Source organism: Argopecten irradians, chromosome 6 (assembly GCF_041381155.1).
Source record: "Argopecten irradians isolate NY chromosome 6, Ai_NY, whole genome shotgun sequence".
Lineage (NCBI taxonomy): Eukaryota > Metazoa > Mollusca > Bivalvia > Pectinida > Pectinidae > Argopecten > Argopecten irradians.
The window spans coordinates 7,081,558-7,098,473 of record NC_091139.1 but is presented as its reverse complement, the minus strand read 5'-3'; the positions used below and the strand labels follow the sequence as shown (position 1 = coordinate 7,098,473).

Sequence of the window (16,916 nt, the reverse complement as noted above, 5' to 3'; positions counted from 1 at the left end):
CATATAGGGATGACATTCAAAGAAAGAGTCACTTTCAGTAATTTCAAAATAATCTTCTTGAAGACATTCATGTTCCATTTAATATCATGCAGATCAAGTGACACTGATGAAACTTTAAACTGAGGCCAATATACTATGACATTAAATCGTTAATCATAGGCATTGCTAGACAACAATACTCCTTTAAGACGGGGATGTAATTAATTATAGGTTATATTTGGAAATAAAGTTTTTGTGCTGAAATGCGAGACACAGCTAGAGTCATCTGTGAGCGGTTAAGACATCTTCCGTTGACTTTTAAAGCGTTTATTCTCATCCATTATCTTCACATAAGCTACAGACATGCTTCAATTTAGACATATTCCGTGATACCTGACCGCTATTACTGCATCACACATCTATCAATCCATAATTAATCAGTTGTCGAGATACATGCCCCCATACTCTCTTTGTCTGGGTAATGGTCCAGACAGATACTTGACACTTCACCAATGATTGCCTTCGACTGATACTCGATACTGAGCCAATCATTGTCATCGTTACATCGCACCTAAATGCTCCCACCGACAAGCATGAGTGAACTGTCGCCATCTTATAACGGAATAAGTTCGTTGGTACTCCCGAATGAATCAAGTCACCAGTGTTTTGCTGTTTTCAATCTTATTGGAATTGTGAGGCGCAATAATTTGACTTTGTCACATCTTGTATCTTCGTTAAAGTGAATAGTCGGGCAAAGAAATTCAGTCTAAATGCGTTCATTGGCCTTCCAAAAGTTCTCACATATCAAAACGACGGTCAAGTTCTGCTTACGTTTCCCAGTTCTGACCATTGAAGTAAAGAAAAGTTGAAAGCATTGAAAGCGAGGCTGCGTGGAAATGTAACCACGGACATAGTCAGCCGGGAGGACGTTTAAGGATTCCTGTACTTTAAATTAATGTCTTCGTACGCAGACAGATTTTGACGAGATATTTTATTTTTCTATTTCATATGAAATTCTACTTGATACACTCACACCATTTTTACCGACTTTAGCCATCCTTGCCCGACTGTTCACTTTAATTTAATTATTCATTTATCGAATATCACGGATGTAATAAAGAGCCTACAATACAAAATTATATTTCAGTAAATATCAGTACAGATGTGTATTTGTTCAGTGTTTGAAAAGGGCAAGAAGAACGCACCCAAGCGTTCATTAAAATCCAACATACGATACTTTAACGAAGGCATCAATCATGAATTAAGATCGGAATAAAGTTATATATTTTTCAGATCACAAAAGTTATTAAAAGTCTTGTATCGTGATAATATACGGGGAGTAAGACCTGGATTGGTTTTGCGAGTTTCTATAAACTTGCTTCTTTCATTACATGTTAATTCGTGCTAGTATGTAGATTAAGGCTCGCCTCCCTTACGAATCAATACTTGTTTTACATTTTTTGACATTTGCTATTCATTTTTACATATTTTGTTATGTTTGTTAAACCTCAGCGTTCATGAAAATAGGATTTTTCGCAGAATTTCATAGCATTCTTATCTTTATGCCTTCCATATTTATCATCTTGGTTCTTATTTATGCTATTTGATTTACGTATTGGAACTTCAATGGTGCTGCCTCTGATGGAAATTGTATTTAAGTGGCCAATCCATGACACTACAATTTGTCCATAATCTACTTGACTGAGGTTGGAACTACGAGCGTCTGGGACTGGTGTAGAGCTAACCCGTCGGTAAAACTATGTATATTGTATATTAAAAAGCAGAGCAACCATACGTTAAACTTTTTTACTGTGGACATAATTGCTGTAGTCCTTAGGATACCTTTAAGTGCGCTTTTACAATCCAACTCGTATGCGCTGACGAGATTCTGACGGAATGTTTCCTTATAATATCTTATCGTTGTTTACATAACACATGTAATTATAAACCGGAACTAACCACTCGATCTTTTGAATCAGCGCCATCAAGCGGCCTACAATGTAGTGTTAACGGGGTGTAATGTGGTAGGTTTCCATTGTTTTCAACATATTAACACCCTAATATGGTGACATAGTTCTTTAATAACTCATCCACTATGAGTATTTGTTATCTACCTTAAAGTCTTAATTCTCTATCCTGAATCTATTTTCTTTCTATTTATGTAGTCGCTATGTTTGCTGAAAAGTGGTAACAATGGATTATCTTTAAGAATTTGTTCACAAAAAATATGAATAAGAGTCAAACTAAAGGAGATTCCGAATAATCCATTGACAGGCAGGAAATTATTCTTAGTTTTATTCCAACCTACCATTAATCACCAGTACCTTTGTTGCCATGATGGAGTATGTATGCGTTCGTAGTGGTGACGTGTAATGCAAGTGTTCCTATTTAATTGATATAAAAATAAATAATATCACTGCTTACTTCTAGCCTTAATTGTGATGGCAGTAAAAAGAAATAGGAATCAATATTTATTTTAAAGTGAACAGTCGGGCAAGGATGGCTAAAGTCGGTAAAATGGTGTGAATGTATCCAGTATAATTTCTTATAAATGGAAAATAAAATCTCTCGTCAAAATCTGTTGCATGTATGTTCTAAACGTCTAATGTCGACCAAGCCTCGCTTTCATGCTTTCAACTTTTCTTACTGAAACAGAAACTTTAAGTGAAGGAGTCGTAGTGTGATTTTGGCCTTTTAATGGTTTTCTTTGCCCGACTATTCATGAGGTTGCAAATAAACATCGACCAACTCAAAAAACGAACTTAAGTGAAGGAGGAGTGTCATTTGGGCCTTCATTCAAAAAAAAAAAATAGATAAAACAGAAATTTGCCCCTCCTGTTTAACCCCCATAACTCAGAAGGGATTCTGACCTGACATTAATTATATGTCATATCATGATGTCCTAACCCACGGGTATCTAGAAGCAAAAAATAATGCTTATCAGCCATGACCGCCAGAGGGCCCAAATTGACACTCCACCATTGACACAAATAGTAATAGTATATTTTTCATAAATAAAATTAATTTAAGTTGTATTTATTCTTTTGTTTGAGTTGTTGTTATTGTTCTATACGTTTTCATTTTTCTCAATAATCTTTTACTTAGAATCATATTAATTTGAACAGATATGATTGACAAAAAGCTGATTTTTCAGATTGCCACAGTGGATGATGGGTTGCCTGATCTAGAGTCTGTTATCGGTGTATGAGACCGTAACTATATTCACTCTATCTGCACGATTAAATGTCAAATGAGCTGACGCGCCAGGAATTGAATTAAGAGTTAATTAAGCAAGTGTCATCTACCAAATATCAATAATCAAAGTGAAATAGCAGAATTTATTTGATGGCTAGTTTATTTCCTTCTCCGTTAATATGTACTCGTACTTATAGTAACATGAACTTGTTCATTCAGTGATGCCTAATGATTGAAAACAGCTGCTGACTTAAAAATTTTGCATGACTAAGAAGTTTGAACTGAGAATAGGTGATGCGAACTCGTACGTTAAAACGAAGCGACGTTTTTGTATGATATTTCTTTCAAAATTCAATATAGGAAATGGCAAAATTGTCATTCCTATTTATGAAAATTGGAATTTTATTACCCGTATTTCTCAACATTTTAAAAATAGTTTTAACAAAATTAACAAAGTTTAAATTTTGTTTCATATAAAGGTGTCATTTTGATATTGGCAATGTCACTTAACTCGAAAATTTGATGGATGACCTTGCGAAATTTTAGTCATTTTCTGTTGCAACTATTTCTTAAACTTAATAACATTGTCAACCAAAAACACCTCGAGGAAATCAGGTAGAAGCAACATTGTTATTTAATTCCAACAGGAAGGTTTAAATATTTGGATCCTTTCAAGGTAATCCTTACTTGAATTCGTAGTAATTTAGAAATTGAAAAAAGAGTTCAAAGGTCAGCCATGCAGTTAGTGAGCATTGAAAATTTAACATGGCAGCTTATGGAGATCAAGTCTTCAAAGTTGTCAGATAGCATTGGTGACTAAGATCTCTTCTGACTTTTGAGATACTGTGAGCAGTTGAGTTGCAAGGAAATGCATAAGCGCATACTTCAACATATTGCTATGTCGAATTTTTAAGATTCATTAGTACTGTGAAGAATATAGCGTTCTGCTGATTAGCTAGTGCTGGCGGATGTCGGTCAGAAATTCAAAATAGATCAAACGAAATCCTATTATTGAGGTAAACATACCCACTTATAAACAACAGCACTATTATTCTTTTAAAATTCCATTGAAGAAGAACAGGAAAATACACATTCTTGTCGAGTGTCCGGACCAGGAATCGAACAACCCGGGTCATCCATGTGAAAAACTACGGTTCTACCGACTGACCTCAGGAAGTATGCTCCTTCAGCTGAATGCCAGAGGCTGCCATATAAACATGCTCCTTCAGCTGAGTGACAGAAGCTGCCATATAAGTATTTTGACACTATGTACAATCCACATCAACATGCTCCTTTTACACCACTATGTTACTCTCTTCATATTGGTAAAAATAAACTTGTGCCACTATATTTAAATGGTAATTTTTACAGCATGGTGTGATTGTAGCAGGTTTTACCACATTTTAGAAATGGCAACATAGGTTTCAAAAAAAGTCAGCACTATATTTGGTATCCATCAAAGCCTCTGTATACCAATGTTCCCCGAAATTAGACAATAACCAATAATCAATCAGAAGGCAAGAACTGGCGGCTGTATTGATTAAAGAAGAAGAAATGGAGTAATAGCAATAAATAACCAAATTTCTTTGGGTCACTAATAAAATAACGGTAACATTTTATAATGAGACGTATCCTCATTAATTAGCAGCGGTCACATTTTGTTGTTCTGCACTAGTGATTGAATTAAGTCTGTCACTTATCGCGGATTAATGATAAATAATTCAAGTCAGAAAATCAAACTCGACATAAGGTCATCATTCCAATATGATGATTATAAAGCTATTTTATAATTGACCGATCGAAGATGATTATGTGCTCACAAACCACGTCATTCGGAAAATATCAAGATAAAGTCACGCGTTATTCATCAGCGATCCGTCATATCAAGATAATACGCGGTATTCATCAGCTTGATAACACTCCAATCTTTGACTTTAATATCAAACACATCAAACTAACAGCTACAACTGTACAAGATATTGAGCTTTAATTTTCCTAACCTTTATTAAGACAAGATGCGAGCCAATATTTTTACAAACCACAAAAGGTACAGTAAATATTTCCATAGAACTGTTCGGATGTCTCTGAATTTACCATGGAAAATTCCATTTGTAAAAAATGCTCCGACAGCCATAGCACCTACGGTAAACCATGTTTCTTTCGCGTTCGATTTTTTTTGCGAATTTTGCGATCAAGGTAAATTCGCGAAAGTAGATTTTCGCAAATTAATGTCTTCAACGAAAGTCTTCAACGAAATGGAATCGCCTAATTTAGTAACTGCAAAAAATAGTCAGGTTATATTACAGTCCATGTATCTCCTTGAGAAAATTAGAAGCCTCTAACGGCAAAGGCTATGGAATAAATTTCATATGCTGATTCCTGCAATTATCGACTGCAAACGAATCAGCTTAAAAAATAGAAAAAAACATAATACCGAACAGTTCGATACAAACAAATGAATAATAAGACTGGAAGTGCATTGCGAAGTTTCCAATGATTTAGATCAATATCTGTTTATAGCCAATTTTAAACGAAGAAGCAGTAAGCTGCCGATTTCAATAGAGCAAAGGCCAAAAAGAAAACAAGTACAAATGAAGCAGGGAATATTTCCAATTTAGCGAAGGATTAAAGTTAGACATTGTGGAATCAAACATCAACTCAACAGGATAGGTTTCTCTGCTCCTGTCCATGAGACAATTTCTAGTGAAGTTTAGTTTTGTGGTTCTGATGGATCCTTGTTCACTTTGATCATAAACACATTTAACGCATTGAAAGGGTGAAAAAAGGTGATACAACAATAAAATACGAACCTCAGTACCAACAACCAACTAAATAGAAACTAGTCCTTCGAAATGGGACATGTGTAAAGAAGATTGAGCCCATAGAATTTTAAATTTCAAAAGTAAACATAATATCTAACCAGCAACAATGGTACACATTGAACGCCAGATAAAAAAAATTGTTCAGTTTTTCAATCGGGATAAAGATATAGATGAACAGATAAAACATTCGAATTTCATTATGTTTAATGCAAATTTTACCTCATTTTAAAACGGTATCCTGGTTATAATTTGAAATGAATGGCGCAATTCTTTCCTATTTGGTGTTCGATGAGAACCCAGACGTTAGTTAATAGTAGGAAAACACGACAACCTTGATTGAGCAATTTCATTAGTACAATCCAAAACTTTAACACTGTGGTCTACGGAAAGTTATTGGGTTGGTCTCGGTATGACGTTATCAGATAGGATGAAGCACTTAACAACATCGACCCCGACCTGCATTTTGCTGACAAATGACGTCGGATCATTCGTACCAATTATATGCATATTCATAGCAATGGCAGGAAATCTTCTCGACAATCTTCCCGACAGCCCCAAGGGAATGTTGGTTCCATTTAATCAGAATATGGATGATCATTCCACTCAACATGGATACCGCATGCACACAATTTTGTTGGGAATAAATTAAAACTTAGAAAAAAAAGGAATAAAAAGATAGAAAAAAGAACACATATTTCGTCACCTGAAACTCATTGATGCGGCTTCTTTTTCTATAACACACTAAAAATTTAGCCACGAACGTTTCCTATCGAGATTGTCAGCATTTGCACCTGGAACTGTATTTTAAGGGGATGACAGAAGCTTCACTCTACATTATACATCTGTGAGGCAACCTAACTGGTAAAACTATATAGTGGAAATGTCAAAGGGATCGAAATTATCCTGACGTGCTAGACGCATTTCGGGGAGTCTGTCACTGCGGTACAATTAGGTCTATCAAAATACATTTCCTCTCTGTAAAACCATGCTAACTTAATACCGGGAGGCAAAGATCGTGCCAAAATGTCTCAACCCCGAGTCCAGCCTTCAGAGTGTAATAACGCCTAAGGAGCCCGGGTGCCTTGGCGGTCTACAGACAAACATTCTTAATTTAACTCATTTCCGTCAATCATCCCTTTGCTATACTGATATTGTATATGCGTGTTCCACAAAGGAAATAAAAAAATGTAAGAAAGATGACCGACATATTATTACACGTTCTCCACTTCTGAGTGGTGAGTTCGAATCCCATGTGGGCCAGTTGCCATGTACTGGCTGTTAATATGATATTAAAGGGATAATTCAGTCAGGCCTTTCTATTACACTTCCACGAAACAAAAGATTGCATAAGTGTATTGCACGAAATTCCTTATGAAACATAAAACTAAAAATATTGACAGCTTCCTCGACATTGATAAGTATTTTAATTAACATCGTTGAAATTCCAAAGAGTATGGTACCAAAATATGTATTTAAAGACTACTCTTCCCTAGCAAACAGATGTAACCATTCTTAGAAATATCTACTACAACAATAGAAGTAAACGTGGGTGTTGTAAAACGACGAATATTATAAAAAAAAACATCAATGAAACCCATTTTTATACATTATAGGAATCACGGTTTGATACCTCAACCCCAAATAGCTCAACCACAAATATTTCCTAAGACAAAATATCTTTAACCTCTTAAAGTGCATAGTCGGGCAATGAAAACAAGTATAATTGCGTTCATTGGCCTTCCAAAAGTCCTTACATATCAAAATGACGATCAAATTGTGCTTACTTTGTCCAGTTTAGACCATTGGAATTATGGAAAGCCCCATATAAATTTAGCACTGTTCTAAAAATAAATTCTGAAAGCGAGGCTGCATGGGAATGTCAACACGGATATAGGCAGCCGGGAGGACGTTTTAGGATTCCTTTACTATAAATTAATTTCTTCGCGTGCAGAGCGATTTTTGACAGGATATTTTATTGTTCTATTTCATAAGAAGTTATACTGGATATATTAACACCATATAAACCGACTTAAGCCTTCCTTTGCCCGACTATTCACTTTAATTACTAAAGTAAGAAGCCACGAAAATCAAGTTATACATTTTTACTAGTTTTCCAACAGACAATGCAATCATCGTGACTATTATTTTCTTGTTCTATCTTGATTTCTAAATGATAACTTTACAGTAGGCATACCGCGACTAATTGATTTATATCACCGTTGATATATTTGAACGTCTGCTAATCAAAGATATAATAAAAAAATGTATTAATTCTCTCTGAAAACGTGACTTTAATAATGGAATCGATTAATCTAAATGCAATAACTGTTTCTTAGAAATGGTCATGACCTGCGTGACATCATGTTGCACATGTAAACAATCTAGGCAGCAGATAAACCACCAAATTTCTTAGACAATGATACATCCCCTGCAGAATGTATGAGACATAACATGGTTCGCTTCTACATTTTCAAACCCCCAGATATCCAAACCATATGCAATACTGCAGGCATTAATGTCTCCGCATTATTATTCCAGCAGCTGTACGCACGGTTTCTTATTCTTATCAACCCGACGCTTTTCATCAGTCAGTTTTTTAAATTGAATTATTTCAGAAAAGGAAGCTAGGCGTGTCGTTAGTATTCAATATTCTGCCCTCCGTCGCATTGGAATGTTTGGTAGAGATGTTAGGCAGCAATGGAGCCGTAAACGTAATGCATTTGACACAGACACTTTAGAAAATATTTTTTCCATGTACATATACATGGCCTATACCTAGTGTGTGGAAATCTCTGCTTTACATGTTACATATACATGTTCCAGAATTTATTCGCCAACCTAACAGTAACGCAAGAACCCCCTTCCCCAAAAAATGAAATAAATAATAATAAAAAAAAAGAGAAATAATTAATGTAAAAAGATTTTAAATACTCGATGTATTGTGTATATTTTACCAAATTATTTTTGTTTATATTTTACCAAATTATTTGCCAAATACGCACCAGACAAGAACAATGACGAAGCACACAACAGTTCGTCACAACAAATGACATTGAACTTTTTGTACTTATTACAGATCGTACTTACCTTTCTAGACTCATAGCGGTAAGAGTGGTGACAGAGCAGATAGCGGAGACATTCTGGATGTAGTGAACCCCTTTACACATAACCTCTCCCAGGCGCCAGGAAAAGGTGAAAAATGCTGCGAACTGTAAATAGAAGGAATAACAACGTTAAGAGACACAAGACACAAGACAGATTACTCAATCCTGTGGTTGCCTGTAAATTTCACAGATAGCCAATATATCACTCAATCTTGGTGTTGCCTATGGAATTCACAGATAGCCAATGAATTATACAATCTGATGTTGCCTATATTTCACAAATAGCTAATGTTAAGGTATCACTCAATCTTGGCATTGCCAATGGATTTCACAGATAGCCAATATATCACTCAATCTTGGTGTTGCCATTGATTTCACAGAGAGTAAATGGCCATGGTGTTGTCTTTAGATTTCACAGATAACCAATTTATTACCCACTCTTTGTGTTACCTATGGAGGCACCGATGCTGTGTATCGTAGCTTTTGCGTTACTTACGCAATTAAGATATATCTTCACATCAACAATCGCAAATTGTGTAATACTGTGTTTGTGTCCGTTTTTTCTCTATAAAGTTCACTTTGACTTTGTCTGAGCTTACACAGGCAACTAGAGACTAAAACCGTCCCTTTATTTTTAAGGGATGAATGAAGCGACTAACATGCGGACAATGTTCACTCTGTCAAAGAATCCTAACAAGTTCAACAACATCTCTTTTGATGTAAATAACAGACAATTGTAATGATATACACAATCATGATATCAATGTAAATGTATTCAATAAAAATGCATTTAAAATCGACTTAAAAAGAGATAGAATATGTGAGATGCGCATTACAGTTATAAAAACCTTGACACTGACATACAATATCGATAAAGTATTGGCTACACTATAATTATTTCTGACAAATATTGACGTAAATTTAAAGTTTTTGAATTTTATCTTCCTCTCTCAAGCTAAGCTCCTCAAATATGTGTAAAAATGACTTATATGTAATTAGAATGTAAATGAAAATACGTTTTCTATCGTTGTAAATACTTTTGATTAAGTTTCACAAAGACAGCATCAACCGTTGGTCTTTCTTATCGATGCTAATAAAGAGAACATACGGAGCATCTCTCCTATGAATAGATGTATATTAAATCCAATAAGGCGCATAGGAGTGTTTATATAAAATATCGTCCACGTTATTGCACCCGGAGGGGGTGTGAAGGATAAGCGTAATTGCCTATAAAAAATGTCCTCTAAAGAACGGCGACACTTGTTACTACAACCAAACAGCACGAGTGTACGTTTTGGACATGCTGAGAGATCAAAATGGATTCCCTAAACACGAATAAAATCAAGTCATAACGAACACGTTTGTAAAGCCATATTAAATGTGGAAGCAAGCTAAAGAAGCAATCTCGTCAACGCGTCGTAAAGTGCAAAATGGAGAGAAAATAAGAGAGGAAACACATGAAAACAAATTCTAAAACTCATATCTATTGCACTTGCTGATTTTGATTTTAATATCTTTTTTCTATAACTATATAATTCTATCATATGACAAAGGGAATATATTATGATAGTTCAAATGAATTTTCACAGTTTAAAAAAAACCCCACCTTTTAAGGTCAAATTGAAACGAACGCGGGTCGATATTGCGACATATTACCACAAGCCACCTTTGGATTGCGAGTTCCAATCCCATTTAGGTTAGTTGTCATGTTATGACCAATGATAATCGATTTTTCTCCGGGTTCTCCGGCTTTCCTCCATAATCAAAATCTAGCACGTTCTTAAATGACCCTGGCAGTGAATAAGACGTTAAGCTATATTTATCTTCATATTTATCTTTTTATAAATGACACACATTTAGTTGATATAGAATAATTTATAAGTATTACGAACGAAAATTGTCTCTATAGCCACTACTCTAAATGTTATTTAACAGTAAACCGCTCACTGTTGGAACGATTTTATCAAACTATGAAGATTGGTACGGCAACTGATATCTTACAGCCAAGCCATTCTATGTATCCAGCGTGATTCTATGTACATTTTGGACAGTCATAAGCTGAATCTTTGAAATGAATGTCAGTTTTTTTTAATGTTGTTATATTTATCTGTTTCACTTTTTTGTTATTTTATGAATGCTATTTGATTTGATTTGTAAGATTAAGTTTTCATTTACATATCTCTGTATGATCAGACGTCTTTGGTGAGGATCAGATAAAGTATCACAATCACGCGCATGTCAAATATGTTGTTTCTCTTTATCTTAATCAGTTTTTCAATATCCCTCCAGAGGTCAAGGTCATTTTACCATATTCTTCTATATCAGAAAATGAAAGGTATAAAAAAAACCAGATTATCACGCCGACATAAATATACGGCATCGAATGCAAAATGACAGCTGATTCCAAAAACAATAATGAAAAATGCCTCTGAGTATTGAATTGTAGACACTGTTAGGTATTATTGGTTATATTTGTATCTTTTTATGATGTGTCGCTGACATTAATCTGTGCCAGTCTGCCTTTTGGAGTAAATTCAATATTTTGTGGGACAAACGGATCAACCACAATTTGTGATACAGGATAAAAGATTTAGAACCTAAATATAGGAATTTAGATCGTAGCATTGTACAAAAGACTTTGAAGTATTATGTAGAATTGACATATATCACCGATTCAACATTATCACCAGAAATATGTGCAAAATGTTGAAACCACAGGGGAAAAATAAACCTTATTGGATATAAACAGGCATTGACAGGCAGACTCTATGGAAATCAAGAGGTCGCCAACAATACGAAGGAATTCGATATAAATAAAAATAATGAAAAAATAATAATAAATATTCATTATTTTTTCGCATTCCCTAAGATTTATGAATGTTAAGAGGAAATATCATTATCATAGTAATCTACAGATCTTTTGATACATTTATTCAGGTTTTGTAAAATTGAGTTTTTATATTTCCTAACAAAAAAAAAGAATATCACTGTCAGATAGATTGTCTTTATTTCAATTCATCTGCTTGAACAATAATTAATCAAATGTTGACGTAGTTGTAACAAAAATATCATCACATGTACCACAGGTAAATAACGATGTCTAAATCCCGAAATGTTTCACCTGCAAAATAACCGTCAATACGGTATCTTATGATAACATTGTATTGAGATCAAGCCCAGGAACATCACGGAAACTGGGGCATATTACATTACAGGTTGCCTATGTACTATGTCCTACAAATTTCCTTGTGGACTGTTGGGTCAGTGAATTATAATGCTTATCATTGAGTTCCTTGTCAGATGGTGGTCCCTTATTTCAAATCTATATTCATATTTAGTAGAACATAACGGCGTTTGTCTAATATATCGTTTTCTGATTGTCATATTAATAGTATTTGATACATTGCGCCGAAACTAGAAATAAATGTTTATTGCTCAATGAACGGTTGATCAAAAGGTGGCTAGCTAATTATATAAATTACATGTTAGTAATTGTTGCAAAATCTGTGATAAGATTATGTCGTCTTTAAAATATGCAAACTGGTAAAGAATGGGATACTTAGGAATTTTCAAGTCTTGTCAAGTTTGTTCTATAAGAAGAAAAATGATAATAATTTGAAAAATGTGGTGTGATTTGACTAATCAAGAATTGAAACTATACTACCAAAATACACAGTCGATTCCTTTATTGTGTACATGTAATGTACATTCTTTGACAAAAAGCTCAGTACAATATACAATCTAAAATATGACATTAAGCGTTTCTACGTACAGAATCTACTTTTAAAGCACTTTCTCATGAAAACCGCATTATCAGTGGTAGATCAGATTATGTTAAATTGGCAGGTTTATGTCTCGTTTTAGACATGCTTAAACCTGAGCCAGCAACCATGGACTTCAGGCAAGGTATTATTTAGACATTACTATCACGCATAAGTGTTACAATGTCTAGTCGATCCGAGCTGGTTTATTTGTGTACAGTTTGCTTCTTTTCGTTACTTGACAGATAAGTACAGAGGTCAGAGAGCTTAGACATTTATAACGGATTATCCACTGGAGAATCTATAAATGAAAGATTTATTAAAGAATCCTATCATTTTATTATTTTGTTAAAAGGTTTCTCAGTTCAAGGTAACTTTTGTTCTGAAGTCTTCTAAGATTGGTGTAATTATACAAAATTCGCTGTCATTACTGTTACTGGGGTCAGGATGGTGTTCTTGGTTAAACATGAGTTGTAAGTGTACGTGATGTCCTCTAAGCAGGAAAGTCGAAGACTTTCGCATTTTGTTTTTAATTTTAGCCATATAAAGGCAACGTATGGTACAACACATCGCACTAGTGGAGAACAAAATGAAGAACAAAAATCAATTTGTAAAATTACCCGTTTAATTTTTTTATGCGAAGATATAAATGAGTGACGCTTTAATATACAGCTTTAATATGATATTTTTAACAGTTCATTTGGAGAAATTAGCATTACGCAGACGGTGATCATTTACGACATGGTGAAATAAGACTACGGCGAAAGCGTCTCATTAGAAGTGTATTACGTCATCCACTGTCTGATGTTGTGTATTCATCACATAGAGACCTTGCTAGTCAGAATCATTGCCTACAGCACGTTACGTGGGCTGTATCAAGATAACAAATCCTTCATATATTTGGGATAAATATGGGAGGAGAATGCTGAATATGTTGATTCTTTCGCTGATGCCAATTTTTTCTATACCAAATTTGCATATTACAGAATTATCTGCCCTTGTGGATAGATATTGATTATGACGTCATGTGTTTACAAGCTTAACGTCATTAACACTTCAAACTTAATAATGATGTCACAATGGATACCCACAAGGTAAGTAGCTCTGTGATATGTAAGGCGTAATTGTCAAACTGTATGCCGACACCCGTCATTGTTTGTAATGCAAACTTTTTTTTTTCTCATTTTTTCACTTCTCGATGGCATTTCACTAATAGTTCTTTATGTACCAGACGACAACAGGATCGGTCTGGTATATAAATTTACCTTTACCAATGCAAGACGTCTGGTTAGATTCCTGAGGTTAGATAGATATCTTTAATAACAAATTCTGTCGCGATCTTAACAATGCGTATGCAGTATCAAGTGTTTTACAGAGCGTCTACAAATTATATGGATGTGAGCAATTTCAAATTTCACAATGTGTCAAGTACGTGATCTTATTCTTTCTGTAATGCTTTCTGGAGCGATTTGCCCACGATAACCAACCAACTTCAGTAGAAATTGGAGATATTCAGAGAGATTTGCTGGAAGCCGGATACATCAGAATCCTGTCACAGTTGTTTCAGACAAAGTTCCCAAGTGTGTTTCTTAACAACAGAATGCAGTGAGAGCTGTCTTGTTAAGATAGCTCATTACTACGTAAGAATTCGCCTAAGTGACATCCCTATTGTTATGAATACGTGGGGCGCCATTATAACAAATGCGCCACATCGTCTATAAACTTAAGTTGATTAATTTCCTCTTTACAATGACGTTTTTTTAACATTTCTATCAATTATGTTTATGAAATTGTTTTGCTTTTATGAATTTCGTCCTTAATAACATAAAAGCATTTTATTAATGACATAAATGTTTTTGTAGAATTTGCATTATTTTGCCAAAACATAACATATACGTTTTTATCAATTACATAAATAATTGTGTACAATTTGCATGAATTTGGTCCATAATGACATTGCATTTTAAGAGTGTTATGCAATTAAATAATGCAACTAGTGGTACATTTATCTAAACAGTAGTTACACATTTATGCAGTGGTAACAAAATTCGCATTCGGTTATTATGAAATACATTAAATTACTTTACGGTAATTTTACTTTTCATTAGTTCATGTTATTTATTTGTGATATTCAAAAGAAGATCCTTCATTTAACTGTGTTCCAAAAAAATGAATAATAATATTAATTGAAATTCGGCTTTTATTTTCTTACGAATCACGAAAAGAACTTACAACTCGATTGATAATGATGTACAACAACTCGTGAAAACAATGTATAAAGTCTTCCAACCATTCTCATATATCATTTTATAAATTTATGGTGTCAACAGATCAACGTTATGGTAAAAGGTATGATAAAACGTTACTAGCATTTTAACTTCGTCAGTAAAGCAGACCCACATTTCTCAGATGTAATTCCATGTGTGTTCAACCTGTATAGTTCCACTACCACTGAAGTCAGCTTTTTGTCATCCATTGTCATTCAAGGCTCATCCCACAATGATATAAAACGTCATGCTGACCAGTCCACAGCAAAGTAGTCTGATTTGCACATTACAGAGTTACCTGCCATTGCAGGAAAGTATTGGTTATCACGTCATGTGATCGTTACGAAATACTTTTCAGACAAAATGACATGAGTGTCGATCAATGACGTCACAATGGATACCTACCCACAAGAGATGTCAATCTGTAATAAAATAGGATACAAAACACTATTTTTAGGGAATACATGATATTTTTTAAAGCTCTTAAAACCAAGATAAAAGTGAAGAAATATGAAAATATAAATTATGAAAGAGGTAACTTACAAAGAATGCCAAGGAAACGAAGAGATTATTAACAATTTAGAAGGCTTATGAATGATTCTAGCTCGCTGACGGTTATAGTAAGACTTTTGCTGTCCTTTCTATGACTTCGTATAATTAAGTAAAAACCGTGAATGAGTAAGCTGTCTATGGCGACCGCAGATATCATCGAGCCAAATCTATTTGCACAATTACCTTCCATCTATGTGAGACATATTAGTAAAGGGATGGACCGCTAAGTAGACGGAAACGCAAAGCTGCTGAAATCTGGTCTTGTGAGAAAATCTGATTTTGCAAGACAATGAAGTTGTATAAGTGTAGAGTTTATCAATATAATCAATACTGTCTAGTTTTAGTTGGGTATATGACATACTTTGACATTCAAGATGGCCTTTAAACAGATTCACCAATGAGCTGATTTTCTAATTAAGTTATTAATAAGCGATGTACTACAGTGTAAATCTTATTTTTTGACTACAATAACGAAATTACATATAAATGACATATAGAAATACATTCTTCAAAGAAGTAATAGTGATGCTAATTGGTTCAGTTAAAATAACAAGGGAAATCAACAATATTATCTTGAACCAATGTAATAATATCAATGTTTCTTGGATGTATTTGTAAGATTAAATTGATTTGAAAATGTCATTACATTTACGCCCTATTAACAGACAGTGTCATTAAAGGACGGTCTCCAGTGTGTTTGGTGTCTTGTGTGTGTAATGTATTTTGGGAGACTGTGGTAAAGTAAGTAACATATCCAACTCGGTCACATCATACTGACTACGGGTGAACCAGTCGTCGCACTCTCTTAATGCTGAAAACAAAGCAGCTGCAGCTATGTTTGAGATAGAACAGCTGCTACCTTTCGCATGCGCATTTCGCATTTGCTGCTTACACATTTTACTTACTGCTTACTCATCCCAACCTACATTTTAAGCTATCCTTAACTAAGAAAATAAAATAAAATAATATAGACGTATTTCCTGTGTTTATGACACATCATTAGCGGCTAAAAGAACCCAAAGATGTTAGCCTGGCCAATTATGTCTGATCAAATTACAGCTATTATCTTTGATTTTTCTATACATATTGTCGTCAAATAATTGTTTCCCTCGTAGCAACAAGATTTTCCTATGATGGCTATAAATAGAGCAAACATACATCGGTAATGCAATTCTCTCTTTTACATACGGGTATCTATATATATATATACCCCACGTCATAAATATCTAAAGTAAT

At 34.3% G+C, this 16,916-nt stretch overlaps 1 pseudogene; it reads right to left on the bottom strand.

Annotated features, from left to right (window-relative positions):
* Positions 1-16,916, bottom strand: part of LOC138326243 (QRFP-like peptide receptor) — a 46,666-nt pseudogene that overhangs the window by 21,020 nt on the left and 8,730 nt on the right.